Raw genomic sequence first — 24876 nt, forward strand, 5'->3', positions numbered from 1 at the left:
TTCTCCACTTTGCCATTTAACTCATAATTCTACCTTTTTCAAATTCAATGAAAAATGCTAATCTGATTGCTAGATTTTGCATACCTGCATTTTCTTCCCAAATATTGCATATACATAAGTAGTTATTCCAAATACAAGAATATGAAAATCAATACATATACATATATTTCTCTTGCTACAAGAATTTCATAAGCAGGATTAATAATTCAGTTTCCTGTATCTCCCATGTTAGTGTGAGAAGACCTGTCTAGAAGACTGAGTGAAAACCAATTCAATTGGGGGAAAAAAAAAAAACAACACAAACAACAACAAAAAACCAAAACACCTAAAAACAAAAACAACAATAACTCTCTCTCTCTCACACACACACAAACTCTACATGAAATTATTTTAATTAATTCATTTAATTAATTTAATTTTTAAAATGGAGAGTGAGTTCTGAGTGAATGAGCCTAATGTGATCCAAATCATAGAATCATAGAATATTTTTGGTTGGAAGGGATACTTAAAATCATCTAGTTCCATCTCCCCTGCTATAGGCAGCAACACCTTTTTCTAGACCAGGTTTCTCTGACATGGAGAAATCAAACCCTATAGCCTGTGAGGATATAGAGCAGGTATGTTTTATTAGTGATGTGCATATGCCCTGGTGCAAGGGGGATTGCTCCACCATAGCTGCACACTGTTTGGAGAAAGCATGCTATAGATATAAACTGAACTTATATATAATTAATAGTTCACAGGAATTCTGATACATCCTCACTACACTCCCAAGAGTCCATTAGTATGCAGACCACCTCCCCCCACCCCCATCCCCACCCCCCTAGTGCATGCATAGTGAGTCGTGGAGGTGGTATTGGGATGAAGGCTCATTGTCTTCCTTGCTGTAAACTTTTGACCCTGTGGGAGGGGCACCCCCCAAACCGGTTCCAGCTTGCCCTATGGACAGCTAATCATCTCACTGTCCTCAGGTTGTTTTTGCACCTTGGGCTGTTTTTCACTCCATTATATTTATGGCCTTCATCCCCCTTGTTATTCCAGACCCAGTGTCTGCAATCCCCATTCTTCTAACAACTTCTACATAAACTATCTTTTCACTACCCTTGTCCCAGTTTCTGTGAAGTCCCTTTCTCACCCTTACTCTGAGGCCCTTCTCTCAACCTTAATCTTGAAGCCCCATCCAGCCTGGCCTTGAATGCTTCCAGGGAGGGAGCATTCGCAACCTTTCTGGGCAACCAGTTCCATTGTCTTACCACTCCCACAGTAAATATATATATATATATATATATTTCTAGAATTTGAAGTGTGAAAATGAGGTTTCCAAAACAGTTATAACTGTGCTGTAGTATGATATTCAGGATGTGTTTTTGTGTATTCCACAAGCATCTTTAAGCAGTCCAGATTCTTCCCAATCAATCATCTGCATGGTGTAAGGGGCTACCCTGAGAGAGTGGATCAGCCTGAAACTTAGTTGCCGACTATCCTATCAAGTACTCCACTGACTGTTAAAAAACCACCCCTGGGGGAACTGGATCCAGTGGGTCTGCAGCTCATGTTAGGCACAACTATGTAAAAATTAGAGGAAATGGTAAGTTTGAAGTTTATAGAAGAATATGGGCAAGTATGAGCCATGAGTGTTTTCAAGAATTATGATGTAATGCATATTATACATATTATATTATATATAAATAGCATTAACTGAACTTTTTTTTTTTTTTTTTTTTTTTTTTTTTTTTTTTTCCCTCTAATCTGACTAATCAAAACTATAGGACTTTAATAGTCATACTGTTTTTTAACTTCACTAAAACTCTCATCTTCAACAGTCAGCATCATTTCTTTATTCTGAAAAACTCATACTCTCTCCAGCATTTCTGTTTTCTATAAAGCATTTAGAGGGTTTTCACTTAGATATAGGAAATTTCTATGTTAAGGGAAAAAAATGCTGTCAAATATTTATAGGAATAATGTTGCCTTCTATGGGAAAAATGATAATAATAATAACTGAACTAATTAGTCTTGGATCTCATTGCCTCTTAGGAGCAGGATAGCTTTGAGTATGTGCTTTCAGCTATTGTTTTGCTGGTTTTACTGTCAGACTTGAGCACAATGCCTTATGTTTCCATGCTGATTGATTGAAAGGGATACAAATGAGGTTCCAAACCCTTGAGACATTTTGTTCCATAGTTACTGTTCACTGTATCTAAATAAACATGATAATCAGAATTATAGCAGCATATTTTGTTCTGAAATCTTGTCAGTTCAAGACCATGCAAAGCTGTTTTTTTTTGTTCTTTTGTTTGTTTTTGTTTTTGTTGTTGTTTGTTTTTAATATACTTGTTTAGCACATTTATTTGAAGAAAATAAATTAACAATAAGATAATATTAACAATAAGAAAATATGAATGTAGGTTAATCATACTCAGTATATCAGTTTGTGGCATGAATATACTGACAATAGGAACATACTTTCCATATGCTCCTGTTCTGATCTGAGAGTTCAATGGATAGTAAGTTCAACATGCATTGTGCCTTTGTGGCAAAGACAGCCAACAGCATCCCAGATGCATTATGAATAATGTTATGACCAGACTGATTCTTACCCACTCTTTAGCTTTGATATTGCCACTTCCCAAGTGTTATACCCATCTCTATTCCCCAGTACAAGAGTTACTGGTGGAGCAAAAGGACATGAAGATAATTTAGAGTAGAATGGTGTGGAGTGGGGTGGGGTGGGGTGGGGTGGAGTGGAGTGGAGTGGAGTGGAATAGAGTAGAGTAGAGTAGAGTAGAGTAGAGTAGAGTAGAGTAGAGTAGAGTAGAGTAGAGTAGAGTAGAGTAATTGGAAGGAACCTACAAAGATCATCTATTGTCCAAATGCCTGTTGAACACTGACAGGCACTGAGCATCATTCAGCTTACTAGGAAGCCTGCTCCTGTGTCTGACTACTCTCACAGTAAACAAGTTTGTCCCAATGTCCAGTCTGAACTTTCTTGATACAGCTTTGTGATGTTATTAAGTGTCCTATTATTGATTACCAGGGAGAAGACACCAGCTTCTCCCTTTCCATTTTCTCTCCTCAAGAAGTTGTAGAGAGAAATGAAGTCATGTCTTAGCCTGCTTTTCTCCACAGTACACAAACCAATCTCCAGAAAAAAAAAAAAAAACATTAGACTGAGACATTGTATACCACTGACAAAGCATAACACAGGTGTCCCAAGGGAAGTTCAGGAACACTTGAAACCTCCTCAGGAGGTCTAGATCTTGATTTTCAGTACTTATTTGGGAATCAGAGCATCTGTCAAATGAAGGGAACCTGTGAGACCTGAGACAGTTCAGCCTGGATGTCTTAGTTTTATCTGGGATGGAACTGTTTTCTTCAGAATGTCTGGTATAATTATATATTTTGGTTCTAGGAGAAAAACAAAGCTGATAACACATCAGTGTTTGTAGTTGCTACTAAGCAGTTTTGTATGGAGCCAAGGCAGTTCACAGCAAAGGCCCCAAGGATCTGAGAGGGAACAGAATTAGGACAGATGACTTAAACTGGCTAAAGGGATGATGCAGCAACATAAAGATCTTACATCTCCTATCCAAAGGACTTCAGAAGCTGACAGCTTACCACCAACACCCTCCTCCCCACATCAGAACAAAACTACCAACCTGAGGGCCCAAATGATCATCAGGAGGGTGAGTTACAACAACAACTTTGTTTGTTGTTTGTTTTGTTTTGTTTGTTTGTTTGCTATCAATTAAATCTAGAATAATAATTTCTAGACTTTTTATACTAACAATGAATTATTCACTTATTTACAAGGTAGTCTTACTGTTTGTTCTTAAGCAGGATCTTTAGTATAAAAAGTTTAAGAATATTCTGATGTCACTGCAATACTCAATGACATTTATACTATCAAGTCATTTTAGCTATAAAATGAGCATCTATCACTAAAGGAATTGAGAAGGCCTAGATACTTTGTTGCTTGTTTTATTATCTGACTTCAACTTAATAAAGAGAAAAGTGTGAATTATCCAACAGAACCAATTAAAAATAATAATAATAATAATGAAAATAGATGATGCAATAAATTCACAAAAAAATGGTTGATATACATAAAATATGTACAGCATAAGTATGTGAATACACTTTTAGTATTCAGTGCAATTAAGATCAATGTAGGCAATAATATAATAACAAATTTCCTAAGAAGTTGAAACCATTGACATTTATGTGTAGAAACAGTGAGGAAAATATATTTTGATGTGAAAACAAACAAACAAACAAACAAATATTTTGTATCCTCATTGAATTTTAAGTACATAGAAGTTTAAATACAATGTAATACTTACTAAATGATAGTGAAATTGTATTTTATTATTTCCATGATGTTAAAATGCTTTATTTTTTGTTATATCTTATTTCATGGCAGTTTAAGAATTCTGAAGACTAGTTTGCAATGTTGCTTTCTTCTGTTTTGTTTGTTTGTTTGTTGTTGTTGTTTTTGATGTTCCAGAAAATTTTGCACATAATGAACTAAATTATGTTATGTGTTTCATGAAAAACAGCAAAGAACACTAATTATTCCAAAAGGTACAATTTAGTTACATTCTTTATGAACATTACAGCATTATATACTATCAAGAACATAAAATATTACCTGCAAAGATGATAAAAGCCACTTTACTAAAAACAAATATTGTAGTTTTCTAGATAATATTTACAATGTGCCATTTATAAAGAGATGCTGAAAAAAAGAACAAAGAAAAAATGAATAAAATATTATTTTATTCATTTATTTATTTTCCTAAACTCTTTGGGATTAGATCTTGATCAACACTACAATGATATGGGATATCTACATCTAGATTTGTGGGGATGAAAACTGCAGCAAAGATGTGAAAACAGCAAGTATGTACAGTCCTAACTGTAATTTCTCTCATTTTCTTAGTTTCACACAAATATATCCCCATGTTCATGATTAGATAGATAGATAGATAGATAGATAGATAGATAGATAGATAGATAAAGTAGGCTTAAGTGCAGCAATGAACATTTCAGTTTAACGCTAACAAAAATTGGGATAGTTTGCATAGTTTGCCCATGGGTCTTATTAGTCTCCAAAACTGAAGACTCTGAGAGTAGCCTCAAAACCTATTTTACAGGGATTTAATAGTCTGGCCTGTTCATTCATTAAGCAGAATTGGACAATCTTTAGCTCTCTCCTGTATGAACTGTACAGTCATGTCATTTACTTCTGTCACCTTTGTGCCAGTCTAGGAATGCCAGTTTCATGGAACAGCTGCAGATCAAACAGTGAAAAATGCTGAGTTTCTTTGTCTGTTTGGTATTTAACTTCAGCCTATTTTGGACTTCAACAAAAATTTTAAAAGTTTTCCATGAAGTTCAAACCTAACTATTTATCCAGAATTACTGAAGCACTTCTATCTGACACTTTAAAGGACAGTCAAATCCCACAGTCTCATTGCTTTTAGGTTTCAAAATCTTCCCAAACCCACAGTTGCCTTGATGTTATTTTTCAGAAGATACAGGGTTGAAAGACTGTATCTATTCTAAGAACTTGAGGGACAACATGACAAGAAATCAGGAAGTTTGTGATAAACAAAAGGTCATTTTAGCTATAAGAAAAGATACAGTAAAACAAAACATCAACAACTGACTTTCAGTATTTGCGGAGCAGTCTGCAGAGTTATATTATTTTAAATAAAACAAAAAACAAACAAACAAACAAACAAAAAAAAAAAAAACAAAAAAAAACAATCCAAGTATAAATTTATTCTGTGTTTTATTTTAATCATGACTTTAAGTTTAGAAGCCCATCCTACTGTCTTCATTCTAAAGAGATGAGCATGTAACTACACTGCTGCTTTTCTAATAAAAGCTTTCTTTTTTTTTTTTTTTTTCTTTTGAAATCTCTAATCCTCAGTTTCAGTCAGAAGAAATCAAATTTTCAAGATTATTTTCCTAACATCTCTCAATAAATATTTTACAGAATCGATTAAATTTAAAAAAGACTATGCATGATCACTCCTTGTCTTCTGAAAAGAGAAGACTGCAAAAGAAAAGTAAGAGTTTAGATGGGTCTTTTCATGGAAACAAAACCAAAAGTTTTCTGTGTTTTTGTCTTTTGACACGTATTTCATCACTATGCAGGAGTTCCATGATTGGTAGCTGTAGCAGTACTTCTTTTAAAAACAAAATTATAACAGTAAGATTATCAATGGTGCGTAGAAATAAGCTTTTTGTGTGAAATCTTATGTGACAGGTTTTATTTCTTTTTGTTTTAGTCAATATTAGAAGTGAATAATTGTTCCAAATGGCATGTTTATTAGTGGGTGGGGCTAACAGGAATAAGTTTGAAAAACTGTCAAATTGTCTGACAAGCTTTCTTACCCTTCAGCTGCTGAAATGAACTAGTAAGATCAGTGTTATTCTGCTTTTTTTAATGCAAATCTTATCTGTCAGGCTTCCACGTTTGGAGGTTCAGTGCCAACTTATTTATATCACTGATTCTCTGGGGATTAAAGGGAAAGATTTTGGCAGCAGTATTGTTTATATGAATGTTCACTGAAGGCTAATTATTTGTGGAAATGTCAATTCTAGTATTATTCACTTTGGGCCTGGTTTAATCACTTTCCTTCCTGAAGAGCTGAGGCCTGACAAGCCCTAGTAAATCAGTAAAATCATCCATAAATAACACAGAATATCACCTTCAATGAGAATGGAAAAATTATGTTCACTACCATCCAAATCTCTTATGACTCTGGGGATTTCATTCTAAAATTTTGATTACTTTTTAAATAGTGGCATTTACTACTAAGTATTCTACCAAAAAATACTCATAGTACAGTCAAATTTAACTCTTCATTAACGTTACAAATAAAAATACTGAAGCTCCTTCTTGATTTTCCTTGACTTTTCTTATCAGAAAGAGTAATTTCAGGAGGACAAAGAAAGATATTATTAAGCATGACATTTTCATTTATTCTGAACTGCTTGCTTCTTGTTCTGAGTCTCTTCAAGTCTCTTCTTTTCAGATTAACATTGTAGTGGTTTAACACAGCTGTTTAAGTATTATTTCAGGTATCTCTACGGGTCTGATGTATAATGAAGATCTTAACGTAGATAGAAAGTGTCTTCTCTATGGAGCTGGGGTTGAATGCCAGAGTCTGCCATGTCTAAATTGCAATACCATATTCTTATGTTTACACATCTGAATTCTACCCACATACTCTGCTTGCAGGTACAGAATTCTGCTAGGAGCATTACCCTGGAATAATCATAATTTGTCAATTCATTCTTTGCAAATTTATCTCATTTATGTATATATAGCACTACAAGAATGTGATGAAATACTATAAAGTCCTATAGAGTACATTTACATGAGATCAATAGTATGCTAAATTGGTATCTGTATACTACCATTACTTTAATATTTGTATTTGTAGTTCTTAAAGAGGACATTGGCTGTTAATTTTCAAGAATATATAACTTTTCAGTCAGCAAAGTCCAGTGTCCAGTGTAAGCTAAGTCCAGTGCTCCAGTCTCCACATAGCTTCATTTTGTTCTGGATATCAGCTACTGACAGCAATTAACATGAGCATGACTATTGGTGATGAAATACTGCTTTTTATCCCTCTAGTGCCTTCTTCATTACCTTAATCTTCCCAAGTATTTTCATCACACATATACAGCCTAGCTTGTAAATTCATTTCACTTTTAATTGCTAAGACTTTTTGAAATACAGTGATAACAAAACATAGACCTGATTATATTAGAAGCTTCAAAGTTTAATTAAAGATTTAATAGCATTTAAATAAAATAACATGCTAAACAATAAAATAATAGTTGTAACTGTAATACCTAAATCTGATCTTAAGATTCACTATGCAAAAAGGCTGATAAAGTTCTCTGTGATATTCTTGAAGGTCAAATCTTGCTCTTATTTTCTTTTTCTTTTTCTTTTGTGTGTGTGTGTATTTGTTTGTTTGTTCTTTGGATGACAGTTTCTCTTGCCTTTCTAAATTGCAGAAATTAAATAAAATGCTACTGTGTAAATAGTTTTATTGTTTTTTTCTTTCCTGCTCTGTCCTGAAATTAATTTGTGTACTTGTGTGTGAACTTAATTAAGAGTCAGTATCTCTATCTCTTCAGTAATTCTACTCTGTTAGGGAAGGACTATAAGCTAATAAACATCAATTTTCCCTGCTTAACAGCCACTCATTTATTGCACTTAAACACACTAAATACACTAAACTATAAACAACCAAAGGAAACATTCATAGCTTCCACAATGTTTCATAATACTCTTGTATTAGATTATAAGAGGAACATAAACAATCAATTAATATTAATACTCTTTTGAACTAAATGCAGTGTCTATTGCTCTGATTACTTTGATTCTAAGGAAATTAGAACATGCTAAATGGCTTATTAACTTCTATATATGACCTACTGGAGAGACGGCATGTGATGACAGGTGAATTTCTTCTTCATTTCATGCATGACTTGTAAGTTGCATGGACAGATAATATGACTCAAGCAGTTAACTAATTTAAGAGGGAACAGCAGGCACAATTTTTATTATTTTTATTTTGTTTAATTTGTTTACTTTTATTTATTTATAGTCCATATTCATGGTAACAATGGCAGGTCTATTTGCAGGTTTATAATTAAAACGTTCATATTAATCTGAAGACTAAGATCTTATAAACGATCCCTGAACACAGTTTCTCTTAATTTCAATAGTTTTCTAATTCTTGGAGAGTCCCTTGGCAGCTTAGTGAAGTAGATGAAGAGTATTACTTATCTTCATTTGTTGATTACCTTAGCTGACGTATCTGAGTAATGCAACTGACACAATGGAAGGAAGGCATGCCATTCAGAGGAACCTCAACAGACTCAAAAGGTGGGCCTGGGTGAATCTAATGAAGTTAAATACAGCAAAGTGCGCGTTTTTGCATTTAGTATGGAGGAATCCTAGGCATATATACAGACTGGTGGAGCAATCTTTGAGAGTAGCCCTTCTGGGAAGGACCTTGGGGTCCTGGTGCATGAAAAACTAAACATGAGAAATCAGTGCATTCTTGCAGCTCAGAAAGCAAATGAGATCCTGGGCTCCATAAGAAAAGGAGTGGCCAGGCAGGGACAGGAAGGTGACTGTCCCTCTCTACTCTGTCCTCGTGATGCTGCATGTGATATGCTGAGTTGTTGGAGAGGATCCAGAAGAGGGCCACAAAGATGATCAAAGGGCTGGAGCAGCTTCCTTACAAAGACGGGCTGGATGAAGCTGGGATTGTTCAGCCTGAAGAAGAGAAGGCTGTGAAGTGACTTCACTGCAGCTTTCAGTACCTACAGGCAGGAGGGGAGACAACTCTTTACAAGGGTAGATAACAGAAGGACAAGGGGAAATGATTTTAAGTTGAAGGAGGTTGAATTTGATTTAGGTTGAATACTGGGGACGTTCTTTACCAAGAGAATGATGAGGTGCTGACACAGGCTGTCCAGAGAGGCTGTGGATGCCCTGCCCCTTGTTCAAGGCAGGTTGGATGGAGCCCTGGACAGCCTGATCTACTATAAGATATGGAGGCTGGTGGCCTGCCTACAGCAGGGGGTTTGGAGGTTCATGATCCTCGAAGTATCTTCCAACCCAAGCCATTATATGATTCTATGATTTGATGATCTGGTCTTCTCAGGAGTAGCCAAATTTATGGGTATATGCACTTTTTTTCATCAGACTATCCCATGTCTGTGATGGATTTAGAGTGTTTAACATCACTGTATTAAACACTTTGACACAGAATGTACATCTCAAGAAAAATAGCCTACTACATATATTGGAAGGGAAAAAAAACTGTTCCAATCCTTGGATTGGAAGGGGCATTTAAGATCATCTTGTTCCAACCTCCATGCCATGAACAGAGTTGCCATCCACTAGATCAGGCTTCCCAGGATCCTATCCAATTTGGCCTTGGACCTCCAGGAATGGGGCATCCAAAACTTATCTATGCCATCTGGTCTAGTGCTTCACCATCCTCTGAGCAAAGAATTATTCCAAACAGCTAATCTAAATTTCTGCTCTCTATCTTAAAGCCATTCCCCCTTATCTTGTGTCAACGGTTTATGGGCTGGTTCAGCCCAGTTCTGTGACTAGTGGCACGGAGGGATTTCGCAAAATCCGCACCTCTGGAATAGGGAAATAGGGGACCCCAAAATAATTAAAAACAGTGGTGACGATCTGAGGAGAAACAAACTAATTTACTAAATATGGTATTGTAATGCAAGATAACACACTATAATACAATATAATTAGAATTGAAGCTAATAAATCAAATATGATGAGAGTGAGACTGTCCGAAAAGCTGAAGGTCTTATACTGAAGTGACGTGCACAGTTGGGATGGGCAGCAGCTAGGAGAGGCGAAGGAGAAGAGTGACAAAGAGAATAGCCCAATCAGGTGACCTTGCCAGGAGTTCTATCTCCTCTCTGACCACAAAGCTACCTGGGGAATGTAGTTCTTCCCTTCTGGACAGGTACCTGGAACTGGAGCATTAACACCATAACTCCCAGTGCACTACATGATGTTATGATGTGGAATACCAATAACCAAAAATAAAACTATGAGATCTTGTCACTAATACACTGTGTAAAATGTTAGTTTCCCACCTGCTTCTTAGCTCCCTTCAAGTACTGTAAGGCTGCAAGGAGGTTTCCCTGGAGCCTTTTTCAAAGTGTATAGCAAATAGTGCTGGAACGGCAGGTTTAAAAATTATGTCAACCTCATATTTGCTATTAACATTTTGATTTCTCTATTTTTGTGAAACACATTAGATAGACTCAATAATGTAGTTAAAACCCAAAAGAGAACCAGCTTCACCGCTTTCATCACTGTGCATTACATCTGATGGAATCAGTCTGTCAGCTGCAAGACTTTAGGAGATCTGGCATCAAATAGAATCACAAAGAGAAATACTACAAAAAATAATAAGAAATATGTGTTTGTGATTTCAGAAGTCAAACCTGGTATTATGAAGGAAAGCATTCTTATCTGATAAGACACAGAACCTATATAAAGAGAATATTGTCAATATTATCAAATTGATAAAGGTTTTAAATAAGGAGAAAATGACCAAAATACTGTTTGCTAGGGAAAAAAAAAGAAAAAAAAAAATAGAAAAAGAAAAAAGTAAAACTGGTTCCAAACTGTTGTGACACAGTTAATTCGTGTGACTACCTTACTTTTTACCTTAGATGAGTTTCTTTCATAGAATAGCTTCTTTTCAAAGTACATACCTTTTCAGTTTCCCACAGGAAAAAATCACTTTTGGATATAACATAACTACTGACAGAGAATAGATTCCCATCAAGAGATGATGCCAGGTTGCCCAAACTAGCCTTAACAGATAAGGTAAGTCTCGTAACAAGATCGAGTCTGAACAAATGTAGTCATCCAAACTTCACTAGCTCTATTGAAAGACTCTGCTTTCTACTGAGGAGTCTTACACTAACTTTTTCATGGGTACCTCACAGCATTATAGTTAGTGGAGATACTCTTTAGACAGAATTTCTGATATACCTCTCCTCTGCTAGATGTCATGTCTTAATGATCTATAGCATTTAGAAAATCATTTTCCAGATTGTACATGTTAGCCTGAACCTCTCCTGCAATGTTGTTTGAGCGGTCATCAACCATATGTCACTAGAGTATGCATTTATACTTTTAAAGCAAACTAGTTATGATGCCAAATCATGCAGATGCACTGATGGGAAGTGCTTTTATGAAGACATGCAAGGAAAATAACCAGTGTTTAAGAAGAATTTATGCCAGAATTCAAAGATAATGTATATTTTTCATAACTAAGCCCTTCAAAACAAAGGAAAGAACACTGCTAACCGTATGTTATTGTAATCTACATGGACAGAAGCAGATGTGTGCATACTTGTCCTATTTAAGCTTTTGCATGGATGAACATGAGAAGTCTTTCTCTGGGCAAGCATGAACAGACAGTGAGTTGCTCTAGCTAGTATTTCATATACACTTCTGCATAAGTACATGCTTTTAAGCAGATCTTTTGTACTGGTTAGGTCTTTCATTATAAAAGTGACTAGTTTGAACCACGAGTTTATATATCAATCTAGCCATAAAATTATATAAACTGTAGTGAACTCAGATGACACAAACAGTCAAATTAACTCTGTAATTTAATCTGTAGTTACTGCTCTGGAAAAGATTTAACTGAAATTGCTCTTCTGGGAATTATTATTATTATTATTTCTTTTTTCTTTTTTCTTTATTCTTATGTGTACAAATAAGAAACACGCTCCAAACTCCTGATATGGATATTTCACTGAAAGTGGAATAAAAAAGCACCCCAGAATCTACCATTGGATACATACCTAGAATATTTTAACAGCAGGCTCAGTTTCACAAAAAAATTATTCTAAATCTGCTACTGGATAAAAGCCAAAACGTAATTACTTCTTTGATTGATCTATTCCAGTTCTCCACCCACCCTACTCCTAAAGTACAAGGACAGAAACAAGACAAGAACTGACAGGTGCCCCGCCTCCAGCTTGCAGCAGTAGCTCTGCACAAACAATCCTGCAAAGAGGCACAAGACTGAGCATGCAGTCAAGACTGTCCTTTTAGATTATGATTATTTGAAAACCAACAAGACTCAGATTTTGAGACACAATCCATATTCCCATGCTCTTCAAGATAATAGTTTCTGCTGAAAAAGCAAGCAGATCAATAAGAGCAGTGAAGGTGTTGTGGATCTAAAAGACCAGAATTATTTTCAGGCACAAAGGAATAACAGGAAGGATGATAGTAGTAAAAAGGCTAATGAGGCTGTAAGTTCTAGGACCTTGGTTTACAGGCTAGAAAAGCAGTAAAAAGAACTTCTACAACAAAGACTGCTAATTAGGAAAGTTGAACAAATTTGCCATCACTGCAAGAGTCTTGCTGATAAAATCCTATGAAAACCACGGGGGTCCTTAAATGCAAACTGCTTTCTAAAACTAGTGGACCAGTGAATAAGTTTCCAATGAGGATAAATGCAACCCACTGGAAGGGTTTTATTGAACCCCCTGCAAGGGTCTGATGAACACAGTGAGGATGTTTCCAAGCAGGTGCTACCTACTGCTCTCCCAAGTCCTGATGGCTGTTTTGAAAACTACGCTCTACTCCTACTTTCAGATGTAGCACGATTGTGAATAAAGCAGCTGTTTGCTCCATGTTTCCATGAAGAATATTTAGCAGTAAGAGTGACCAGACCAGATATTTGGGGCTATGCAATATGAAGAAGAATACAGATGAGCTTAGATCAGGTATCACTGAGTTGAACAGACACTAAGTTTACAGCTTAGAAGGCCCAACTGTATTTTGGACTGGATGCACGGCCAGCAGAGCAAGGGAGGTGACTGTCCTCTATTCTGCCCTTGTGAGGCCTCACCTGAAGTACTGCATCCAGGCCCTGCACCCCCAGCACAAGAAAGTTGTGGAATTCTTGAAACAATTCCAGAGGAGTGTCATGAGAATGGTCAGAAGGCTGGAGTACTTCTTCCCTGAAGAGAGCTAAGAGAGTTGTGATATTCAGCCTGGTTAAGAGAAGGTCTATGGAGACCTCATAGCAGCCTTCCAGTGCCCAGAAATGGACCTCTGTGGATGACCCATGTGGAGATAATTGATGTTTGAGATACCCCTGGGCTAAATAAAGGTGATATGACACCAGACAATCAATTAAAATGTTTTAATAATGGCAGAAGCTATTTTGGTAGAAATGATTTAAAACTTATCTACAATGGACTGAACGATGCATCAGAACACATAGGCCACATTCAGTTTTAACTGTAAGGCTGTACAAGAGCAATAGAGCGTACAGGACTGTCCTCTCATTCTCTCATCATTATTTGAAACAATATAAACATTGCATTGGAGAGTCTCCTATAAAGTACAGTAGAGAGCTATGTTTTGTGTCCACTTTTGTATCATTATTGTAAAAGCTGTTGGGAATGGGGTACACAGAATCCTGCTGTCTATCCAACATTATGAAGCTAACTAAATAATAATAATAATAATAATAATAATAATAATAATAATAATAATAATAATAATAATAATAATAATATAAAGAAAAGCAGCGCTTTTCAATTAATCTAAACTACAGCAGAAATTATCTCTGTTTTGCTGTCAGTCTCACAGAGCGTAGAGCAGTGAGGGATCTGACAGATGCAGAATTGTTAAATGAAGCAAAGAGCAACATGAAAAACTGAAATTGTCTGTGCACAGAATGGTTACACTGAGTGATGTCCTCTTTTTTGAGAACTACCTATATGTTAATATATTGAGAGGAAAAAGTGTTGGGGGATTTTTAAATTGAAAAACAATCTTAGATATCCAGGACTTGTTTCCTTTTTTAAAATGTTAAATGTTATCATGGAGTTAGGGATGTCAGGAATGTGTTTGAGATGAGAAACGTTTCTGAGATTTGTCATGTGTTGTATAAAACTGTAGCTTCATCAACAAAACAAAATCACCTTATTTAGATCTATTAGGCCATCTGCACTACAATGATAAAATGGAAGTTTTGTAGGTACCTGAAGTCCCCTGGGACTAAACAAGGCTCAAGGAAATAGCTACAGAGTTAATGAAATCTCTAATTTTTATGATACACATAGAAGACCACAAAACTTTTATCGTAATATTTAAGTTGGAGTGGATTCTTAGTATAGTTTCTGCTAAAAGCATTGTTTGTGAACCAAAAAGCAAATAAAATAAAATAAAATAAAATAAAATAAAATAAAATAAAATAAAATAAAATAAAATGATAAGCTGTCCCAGAAAAAATGTTTTTATGGTTGCTGACAAGACTAAGAGCTGTTATGCTGAATACATTTCTGAGTTGTAGCTTAATAGTTTCCAAACTCCTTTCCAAAAGTGGAAAGACCTGTCTAAACAGGTGTGAGAACCCTTCTTTGTTTTCTGGCTCAAAGCTTGCTTCCTGAGGTGTTTTCTAGTGATAAGACTCTCAATGATTTATGGAGGAGGCAAGTGATGGGTGCTACCGTGTGACAATCAACATCACCCTGTAGGCATCTGACAGCACCTTCCTTCATAGCTGTTTGCTTCCGGAACAGAGTGCACAGGAGTGTTTACGGGTGGAAGATCTGGCCTGGGACTAAATAGCTCCAGCTTGGTATGGGAAAATTGGGGAATGATGCCATCGTGTCCTGTGAAAAACAGGATGCAGATGGGCATCCCTGCTCCCTCTTATCTGCTGGCAAGGCCCGGAAAATGGGAACAAAAGGAGTTTTTGCTGAGATCCCAAAGCCAGAATTTTCTACCCCAAGGAGAGCTGACTCAGCTACTTTGGATTTGAGCTGTCACTCCAAAGAGAAAGCTGACTCGACCACTTTGGACTTATAAATAAGTTGGTGCTACCATTGGAAATTCATTCATTCATTCATTCATTCATTCATTCATTCATTCATTCATTCATTCATTCATTCATCATTGTCATCATCATGGTCACCATCATCATCAGTGGAACAACAACACCTGAAGACCCTCCACTAATGAAGATCAGAGACTGAACTACAAACCTCGCTGGATCCATGGTGGTGACTATCTCCCTCTTGCTTCCAGCAGAGACTCCTTGCTTCTATTTCCTATCTTTACTATCGCCTGCCTTCCCTTCCCCATCACCCTATATCATAATAGTGTCCATCCTCTCCTTCCCCATCTCCCTGATTAAGATTTATAATAAACTGGTTGGAGCAACATTTGAACTGTTGTTTCTTAATCTCACACCGGGTATACATATATCAAAGAACCGTGCCTCCCTCCTATAAATTGGGGCGAGACAACAGGCTGTGGAATATACCTCTAACATCTGCACTGTATATCACAAGTGGAGACCATTGTTAGTCAAGGCTCTGGAATAATTCAATTCCAGGGACAGGTCCCCATGACTTTACCAGTAGTATTTTAACACGTTTTCTGAAAATATCACAGACTTTTAAGGCCAAAGATGCAGTTTCTAAATCATCTTCCCAAAGCAAGATGCAGTCTTGTTCATGCCTGTTCAGCCATTATTTCAATCTTAATTATTGGAGATGGGTGAATAATATCCTTTCTGCAAAATCTTGCCCTACAGAACTTTATCAGTGATAGCATCTTTGTGCTGTTCCAACTGCTCAGACACTGTATTTCTGTTTTTCATCTCCCACTATCTTGGGAGTTCCAGAGAGCCTTACTGCTTGCACAGTAGAATTCAAGCTCGTGTTTCACATGTACTAGTGCTGGCATTGGTAGGTTGTGTGATACAGAACTCCCCATCTGCCATCATCAGGACTGACTTTTTAAAGTTCTTCAGGTTTAATGTCCCTTGGACTGCTTTGTAATCATATACTACTAAGTGGTATACAAATATCTGCCCCTCCTCATAACTGCAATTACTACGAAAATTTAATCTTTGAGCCACTCCTAATAACTAAATCAGTCTGCTTAAATCTCTCTCTTGTTCTAGGTACCCAGACACGGACTTCTTTTGTGAGCAGATATGTAGATACTTTAATTTGAAACACATCTTCACATACAGTCTTCTAAAAACTGTCAGAGTTTAAATATTTCATGTCCTGTGGCCTTGTTCTGATAGTTCTGTGACTGTTGTGGTCATAGTTCTGTGTAGTCTATAAAAACATCAAATTGGGTTTCATAAAATATTTCCACATCTTGGTTTTGCAAGTGCTGTTACAATGGTTTATGACAGAGGTTTTAACTTCATTATTAATAATAAAATTGTGAACACTGCACTGCTTAACAAGTTGTATAAAATCCAGTTTATTTATCTATTTATTTTCTCATGGTCAATCCATAATCTTTGGAATTTGTTCCACAGTTGCTAAGTCTGCCTGCCACTGGGCAACCACATCTGCTATCACCTTATTTAAAATTGATATTTTACAGTCCTATTTCAACAGCCAATTTTTAACTTTCAACAATTAAATTTCAACAATTTTTAAAACAGTAAAATATGTATTATCCAAAGTTTAGGGCAAATCAAATCCAAAATCTAGGAGCTGTAATAAAGTTTTAAGAAACTTTCTGGTATAAAAAATTAAACATAAACTTTGTTACTGATCAGTTGTAGTGATTTTTGCCACAGTCATTGCCGAAGTGCTTTAGAGATAAATTCTGAAGTGATATAAATGTCTGCACTCACTAATTTAATGATTACATTGTCAGCAAAAGTTGTAGCCTGCCGTTTTAGACACACAGAACCTAATTATATAGAAGTGTAAAGCATTCTCTAGAAAAAGAAAATAATAATAATTAAGAAAAAATCTAATAAAAGTTTGGAAATGTCAGATTCATTGTAAGAGAGGAAGATATGCATTTCAGTGACTGGGGAACACTGCTGACCAGCTGTCAGTCATATGTAGCTGCATTCACTATGATATTTCATGGTCCATGGCTGAACCAGTTTGTTGCACAGCATAGTGTGTACCTTATTATCTCACAGGTGGAAAATCAGTCCAGAAATATATCGTGAGGGAAGGTATCAGAGGCCTTACTAAATTTAGAAAGATTATATCCAATGCCTTCAATTTAAACACTGAACAGGTGCCCTTACTGTAGAAGGAGATCAAATTTCTAAGACAGAACTTTCATTCCATGGACTCATGTTGGCTATATAATAACAGCTTTGTTCTTTAAATGTCTTTCAGTAGCATCCAGAATAATCTTCTCCATAGCTTTTCCAGATACTGAGATTAGACCAGACATGTTCAATATTCAGTTGCTAGGCTGCATGGCAGTGATGTGCAGTGCTGACTCAAGTGATGACAAATTGTATGCCTTTTGATACATTGGCTAAAGACAGGGCTCTGAACAGTGAAGAATACCCAACTGTGCTTTCTGTTTTGATAAAGGAATGCAAAAATAGAATCATAGAATTATGGAATCCTTAGAGTTGTAAAAGACCTTTAAAGGTCATCTAGTCCCACTCTCCTACAATAAATAGGGACATATGCAGCTACATCAAGTTTTCGGAGTCTCATCCAGACTGGCCTTGAAAGTCTCCTGGGACGGGTCTACCGACACATCTCTGGACAACCTGTTCCAGTGCCTCACCACACTTATTCTAAAAGACTTTTTCCGTATATTCAGCCTTGTTTTCTTCAGGCTGAACAGCTCCAGGTCTCTCTCCATTCTCATAGAGGAGGTATTCCATTCCATGGGTCATTTCTGTGGCTCTCCTCTGGACTTGATCCAACAGGTCAGTGTCTCTCCTGTGCTGAGGACTCCACATCTGGACACATTACTCCAGGTGAGGTCTCACCAGTGCCGAGTAGAGGGGCAGGACCACCTCCCTCACCCTGCTGGTTGCCCTGATTTGGTTGCAGCCGAGGATGAGGTTGGCTTTCTGGACAGCAAGAGCACATTGCTGGCTCATGTCCAGCTTACCATCAACCAGTATCCCCAAGTCCTTTTCAGCAGAGCTGTGCTCAAATCTTTCATACCCAGCTCTTACTGGTGAAGGAGGTTACCTTTACCTAGATACAAGAGGTTGCACATGGATTTATTGAATCTCACATTCACCTGTTCCCACTGCTCAAGCCTATTAAGGTCTCTGTGGATGGTCTCCTTGAATTTTTGCTTCACAAACACCTTATTCATGTCATCACTTTTTGACAACATGCATATTTTGAACAATTATTGTCAAGGATGAAGTATGGGAAGAATAAAATTTCATGAGAAATCTCTGATGAACAACTTGAGACCTCACTAAGAACTGCAGTCACTGCCAAACCTGGGGTTTTAGTATCACAAAATCAAGGTTAAATATCCCACTAGTTTTATAGTTTTGTTCCTTTCTCTATTTTTTAATGCTTTAAGAAGAATATTGTAAATTAAAATGTTTTGATACTTACATATAAATGATACTGTATATTTTGTGAGAGCTGCTCCAAAAGTAATGCTTCTTGTTTTATTATGTTAGCCATAATATCAGAGGTGAATGTTGGTTGTATGGTAGTAGAGGCTGAATCTTCTCACCAATATTTTCTTATACTTTGTTGCTGTATTACAACTGGCATCAAAGGAGCAGTCTGACAAAATGCCATCTGACACGGAAGTGCAAATGAAGCAAAGATGTACCATTGAATTTCTCCATGCAGAAAAAATTGCACCCACTGACATTCACTGATGCTTTCTTAACTGTTACTGAGATCAAACAGTGAATGTGAGCACAGCGAGGCAATGAGTGATGTATTTGAGCAGTGATGACAGTGTGTCATATTCTTATGCAGGAAGCAGTCTTTTGTTCATCACTGGCATAAACACATAGCTAATAGTGGTGACTGTGTTGGAAAATACTGTTTTTTTGTTTTTTGTTGTTTTTTTTTTTGTTGTTTTTTGTTTTGTTTTGTTGTTGTTGTTGTTGTTGCTGTTGTTTTTAGCTGGGAATTTGCTCTATCAAACAGTGATATTATATTCTTTGAAGTTATTATCAATTCCATAGAAATAAATGAGGCATTACCTTTGGAGCAACCTACATATATGTGGCCCAAGACAATTTCTGTTCACTAAAGATATCCCAGGCAAGCGAAAGTTTGGACCCTGATGGGTGAGACTATCAGGTCTGTCATTTCCTGGGTCTTTTCTTGCGCCCTTCTTGTAGGTCAGTGTTACACTGGTGAGCTTCTGATCAGCGGGGACCTTGTAAGACTTCCAAGACATTTGGTAATTTATTCAGAGGAGTCTAGCTACAACATCTACTACTTCCTTCTGTACTCTGAACACCATCAGGCCCAATGGACTTAAAGAACAGTATAACTGGTGTCATAGTTTCAGTGGTCACAACTGGAACATCACTGAATTATGGTTATCCAACTCAGAAGACCTGGAATCCCAAGATCTATCATTAGTATTAAAAACTGAGGAGAAAAAAATGGCATTGAATTCCTATGCTTATTCCTAATCCTTGTTAGGTGACTGTCTTCATCCAGTGTGATTTCATTGTTTTCCTCTGACCTCTTGTTGTTGACATCATACTTGAAAACCTTCTTCACTGTCTGACAACAGACTGGCTGGCCATTGTCAACTGAAGTTGAAATCTGACTTTTCTTTATTTTTATCCCTGCTGATGTGAACTGCAGCTCTAGAATCTCTCTATGATGCCTGACCTTGTTTCTGGAGATCATATATTTTCTTCTTCTCTCCTCATTCTAGGATCCATTTCCTGTTCAGCTAGGTTTATCTTTTGTCCCGCTTGCTTGACTTGCAGTATAATACAATTTCTTCTAGAGCCAATTCCAAGCAGCCACTACTAAATACCTCACAGAGAAGTTTAAGGTTTGCTTGCTTAATTCTACTGGCTTTTTTCTTCCTCCTTATAGCAAAATTTTGAACTCAAATAATTCACAGTGATCAGGACATCACATCTCTGACAAGCCCTTCTTTATTCTGAAAGAGATTTTGGAGGGCTTACTAAGTACCTGTGATAGGGAATTAGGATTTTCCCAGAGTAGTTTGCCATAGCAGTATGATATTCACTGTTTATTTCTGGGAAGTTTAATGAAATGTTTTCAGAAGGAAAGAAACAGCAGACTTGAAAATTGCTGTAATTTAATTTTTAGAACCATTTGTCAGTAAGCAAAAGAATTTTAGAAATACTACTTCCAGAAGACATAATATTCACTAATAGACCAAAATGATTGATGTGGAAAAGATTTTGAAAGCTATCTCATTAGTTCTACTGGGAATTATGGCTTTATCTTTTGTTTTTACTGACATAAAGCATGAGGAAAATGATCCATGAAAAAAAACTTCACTTGGCTTATACTGTTATAGATACAAGATGAATTAATTTCCTTACTTTCATGTGCTTTTAGGAACACTATTAAAAGTAAATTAAAGCAAGTCAAAAAAAAAGGTGAATATGAGCCAGTGCCCCTGACTTTATGTACCCTTTTGTATAGAAGATTAGATGCCTGCATCAGTACTTATATTCTCTGAACAGTTAGTCAAGACAGGCTGGCAGAGGGAAATCATCTCAAATTAAGTTAGGTATCGCCCTTGACAGGCGTGTGCCACACAACACAGATTTAACAGGGCCACAAACTATGTAATAACAAGTGAAATAGAGCATGGATTTATTCCTACCCAAGATGCTAAGAAAACCAAGCCATCCTTGTTTTTGCCTATAGATAAAATTGGCTTTACCAATATTCTGACATTTGTGTGTACTCTGGTCAGGTGATATTTCCATTGCCCCTGTTATCATCTTTGTTGGGTTTTCCTTTGCTTGGTGTATGTGAAATAATATAGAATGTTAGCGATATCTACAACTATGCTCTCCTTATGCCATTATGTTTGTGAAATTAAGTAGTCCTAGCACTTTTCCTGAACATTGTTCTGGGGAAAGCTGGTTCGAACTGTTCAAAACAGAATCAAAACTGAGGTAACATCTAAGATCAGGCATTCTGAGCTGAATATTCCTGGCTTTCTTTCACTTCATGTACAGTTGAAAGCATGCACTTCCTTGCTACGTTGTTGTTGTTTGTTTGCTTGCTTGCTTTTCTCCATGTATGTAAGTACACAGTATTTAGAGTAGATTGAATGGATTACATGTCCCAAATTTAGAATTGGAATCTTTTGTTAGATGTCTTATTATGATGTAGCTTCCAAATTTATCCTTTTCTTTTAAGATAATATTTTCTGAACATTTCATGTGTTCGTGGCTAGAGTTTGGAATACAGTGATGCTGTATGTTCACATTCTATTTGGCTGCCCTTTACTGAGTTTTATTTGTGGCAAACTGCAGAATTTTGATTCAACAGCAAAATGGAAACAAGCTGTTTTGTGGATGAATGTGGCTGAGGACAGACTAAGACACTGATGCCCCCTAGAAGATATTTTGAACAGCTGAATAATCAAAAAAAAAAAAAAAAAAAAAAAAAAAAAAAAAAAAAAAAATCATTGGAGGAGCGCGCCACTCACATCCTGTTTACTGAAACTGGTTTAGAGTTCTTGGTTCTATTCAAATACCCATCCATATACATTGAAGTACAAGTGCACTGGGCACGTGTGAGCAAGTCTTCTTCAGTGTGTTGTATCAGTATAGATTCTTTTATCACTGAAGAACACTGTGCTTCTGGAAGGGAAAACAAAAATAAGTAAGTATGCCATGTTGAGTATCTGTTCTTATGCATAAAGTTTTTAGTGAAAATATCTCCAAGGAAAGTTTGATATTCAAAGTACTTGAAGTCCACAGAATAGTTGAAGAAGAATAGTCAAATATTTTGTTCTGCAGGTTTAGTAAAGCATGGTTCATACTGTAGCTTATGTTCTTTGTAGGTAATATGCATGGAAAATCTATACTGTTTAAAAAAAAAAATCATTTCACTCTGCATTGTTATGGATACTAAAATTCAAATCAAAACAAATAAGTGATACATAAAAATGTTTATATTAAGAACTGAATTTATGTAACATAATTTAAAAGTCTTAGTGTTTTGTCTGCGTGTCACTCTAAAGAAGCAGATAATGGAATAATGAGTAGACTGGCAATATAGAGGCCAGCATATTTTGAAAAAATTGGATTTTCTTTAGGTATTATGTAGTTTAACAGCAAAATAATGAAATGGGGAAAAATACTTTTTTCATTCATAGATGGTCCAAAAAATCTCTTTAAATGTAAATAATGGAATGTTAGAAGGTATGGCTATTGACATTAAATCCAGGATGAATACAGGCAATACAACTTTGAATGCCTGCATGCATTTAAGTTAACACTTCTGCTTGTGGGTCTTCATCTTTTCATCTGGAAATATGAGGATTTTTATTATTATTATTATTATTATCATCATTTCTATATATATATATTTAGAAGCAAGGAAGAAAAGATGGAAGGAGGAATGTCTCTCTGTTTTTCCGCTTGCATGCTATGTTAACTGAACAATTTTTAAAATTGAAATTACCCTTTTGTAACAATGTAAATTCTTTCAATGATTACTTTTATATACTGTCCCAAATTACTCAATAATTAGTTTAAGTCTCATCAACATTCAGCTGCATCAAAGTCAGTAAGTCAGTAAATGCTGAAAGTCAAAAAAGCATTCTTAAATGTTTTTTGTTTGTTTGTTTGTTTGTTTTTTAAGGAATTTACAGTATTTATGTTACTAAGTAACATCTAACACATTAAGACAGTCAGATTTAAATTCCCAAGCACTCAGGAATGACATTTTCCAGTCCTACATCTCTTATAAATAAATAAATCTACTCTTGCCACATAATGAGCCACATGAGTTAGTGACAAGAGCATTTATATCTTTAACTCAAATTCAAACTCAAAACTTTATTCCCTAGATGGATTGTCAGGTAGAATATTAGAGTCTGTTTGTTAAATGTTTTGTTTAGGGCTGTCTCTGCCATCTTCTATCTATTGAGTCATATTTGTTCTTACCCACCAGGCTTTTTGATCTGGAGATGCGCCAGGTTGATAAAAATGTGTATAATGGATAGGAATTATAGAAGTCTGATGGCAGGGATTCAAAAATAAGCAAGAGTAAAAGGAAGGTTTGTCAAGGATAGCCAAGAAGTAACCCCTTGCTTGAGATCAGTGCTACTATCTTGTATTCATACTTCTTAGAGCTAGCCCAGTTGATATCAGATTTCTCTCTGAGATGGATATTTTAACAGATTCAAAGTGTGGTCACTTAAGGAGCTTCAGCAGTTAGATCTGCAGTGTTACACTTCACTCGATTATTTAACAAGATAAACTTCTTCAAAAAATGTGGAAGGAACACAAAAAGCTACAGGGGGTGCAAGGGGAGGGGGGGTGGGGGGACTAAAACAAGAGAACAAAAGTAGTATAATGAAAAGATTAAAAAAAAAAAAAAAAAAAAAAAAGGTTCAAAGGAAACAGACTAAGGCTTTTTAGAAATGTCTCAGATGTTTCAGAATTACGGTATAGTTTTCTTCCATAAAGTGGAATGTACATTTGTATTTGTTCTGACATTTAAATGTAAACCGGTAAAAGATAAAGCCAAGTTTAAGCCAGTTCAGGTTGCAATACTGGTATTTCTCTACAGTATATCTGACTGTCAGCTGATACAGCTTTATTCTGTTGCCTGACACTTCTTATCATAAAGAGAGCTGAGGAAGAATGAGATACTTTCTTTTATTACATGTCTGTCCCCCTCTGATATAATTTACACTGGAGATACACTAATCCATGTAGCTACATTTGTAATCTGCAGTGTAATGTAATCGGAAATGGACAAAATGCCTGAACATTAGCCCCTCTATGAATAAGGCTTTAAGAAGCTGTGAGATGTAGTGTCCATTAATGAAAGAGCGAGATAAGTTGAGTTTGAACATTAAAAAAAAAAAGTAAAATAAAATAAACAAAATACCTTGTGATATTGTTCGGACTTGAACAATTTGGAAGTATAAGAATGCCTGAGTAACAGTTTATTTTTGTATTTACCTAAGCCTATGATGGCAGTATATTAGGGTTCCATCACCTTTATCAATTGCTGAAATAATTTGATACAGACACAAAACACTCTACCATTAAGTTAGATTGTTATTGTGATTCACCCTGATTTTGCACAAAAAGATTCGATTTCTGAGGCTGCACAAAAATAAGGGAGTAACAGAGTTGTGTAAGAAGCACTACAGTCTTGCTTACTGCTGTCACTTCCTTAGATATACAAGCTGCTGCTTCTCCTAAAGGCAAAGCTACCATCTCATCTTCCTTGTCTGCTTCTGTAGACAGATAGATAGTCAAAAGAAACAGATGGGTCAAAATAGTTCCATCTGTTTCACTGTCATAAACTTAAAAAGATGTTCCA

Source organism: Excalfactoria chinensis, chromosome 1, assembly GCF_039878825.1.
Source record: "Excalfactoria chinensis isolate bCotChi1 chromosome 1, bCotChi1.hap2, whole genome shotgun sequence".
Classification (NCBI taxonomy): domain Eukaryota; kingdom Metazoa; phylum Chordata; class Aves; order Galliformes; family Phasianidae; genus Excalfactoria; species Excalfactoria chinensis.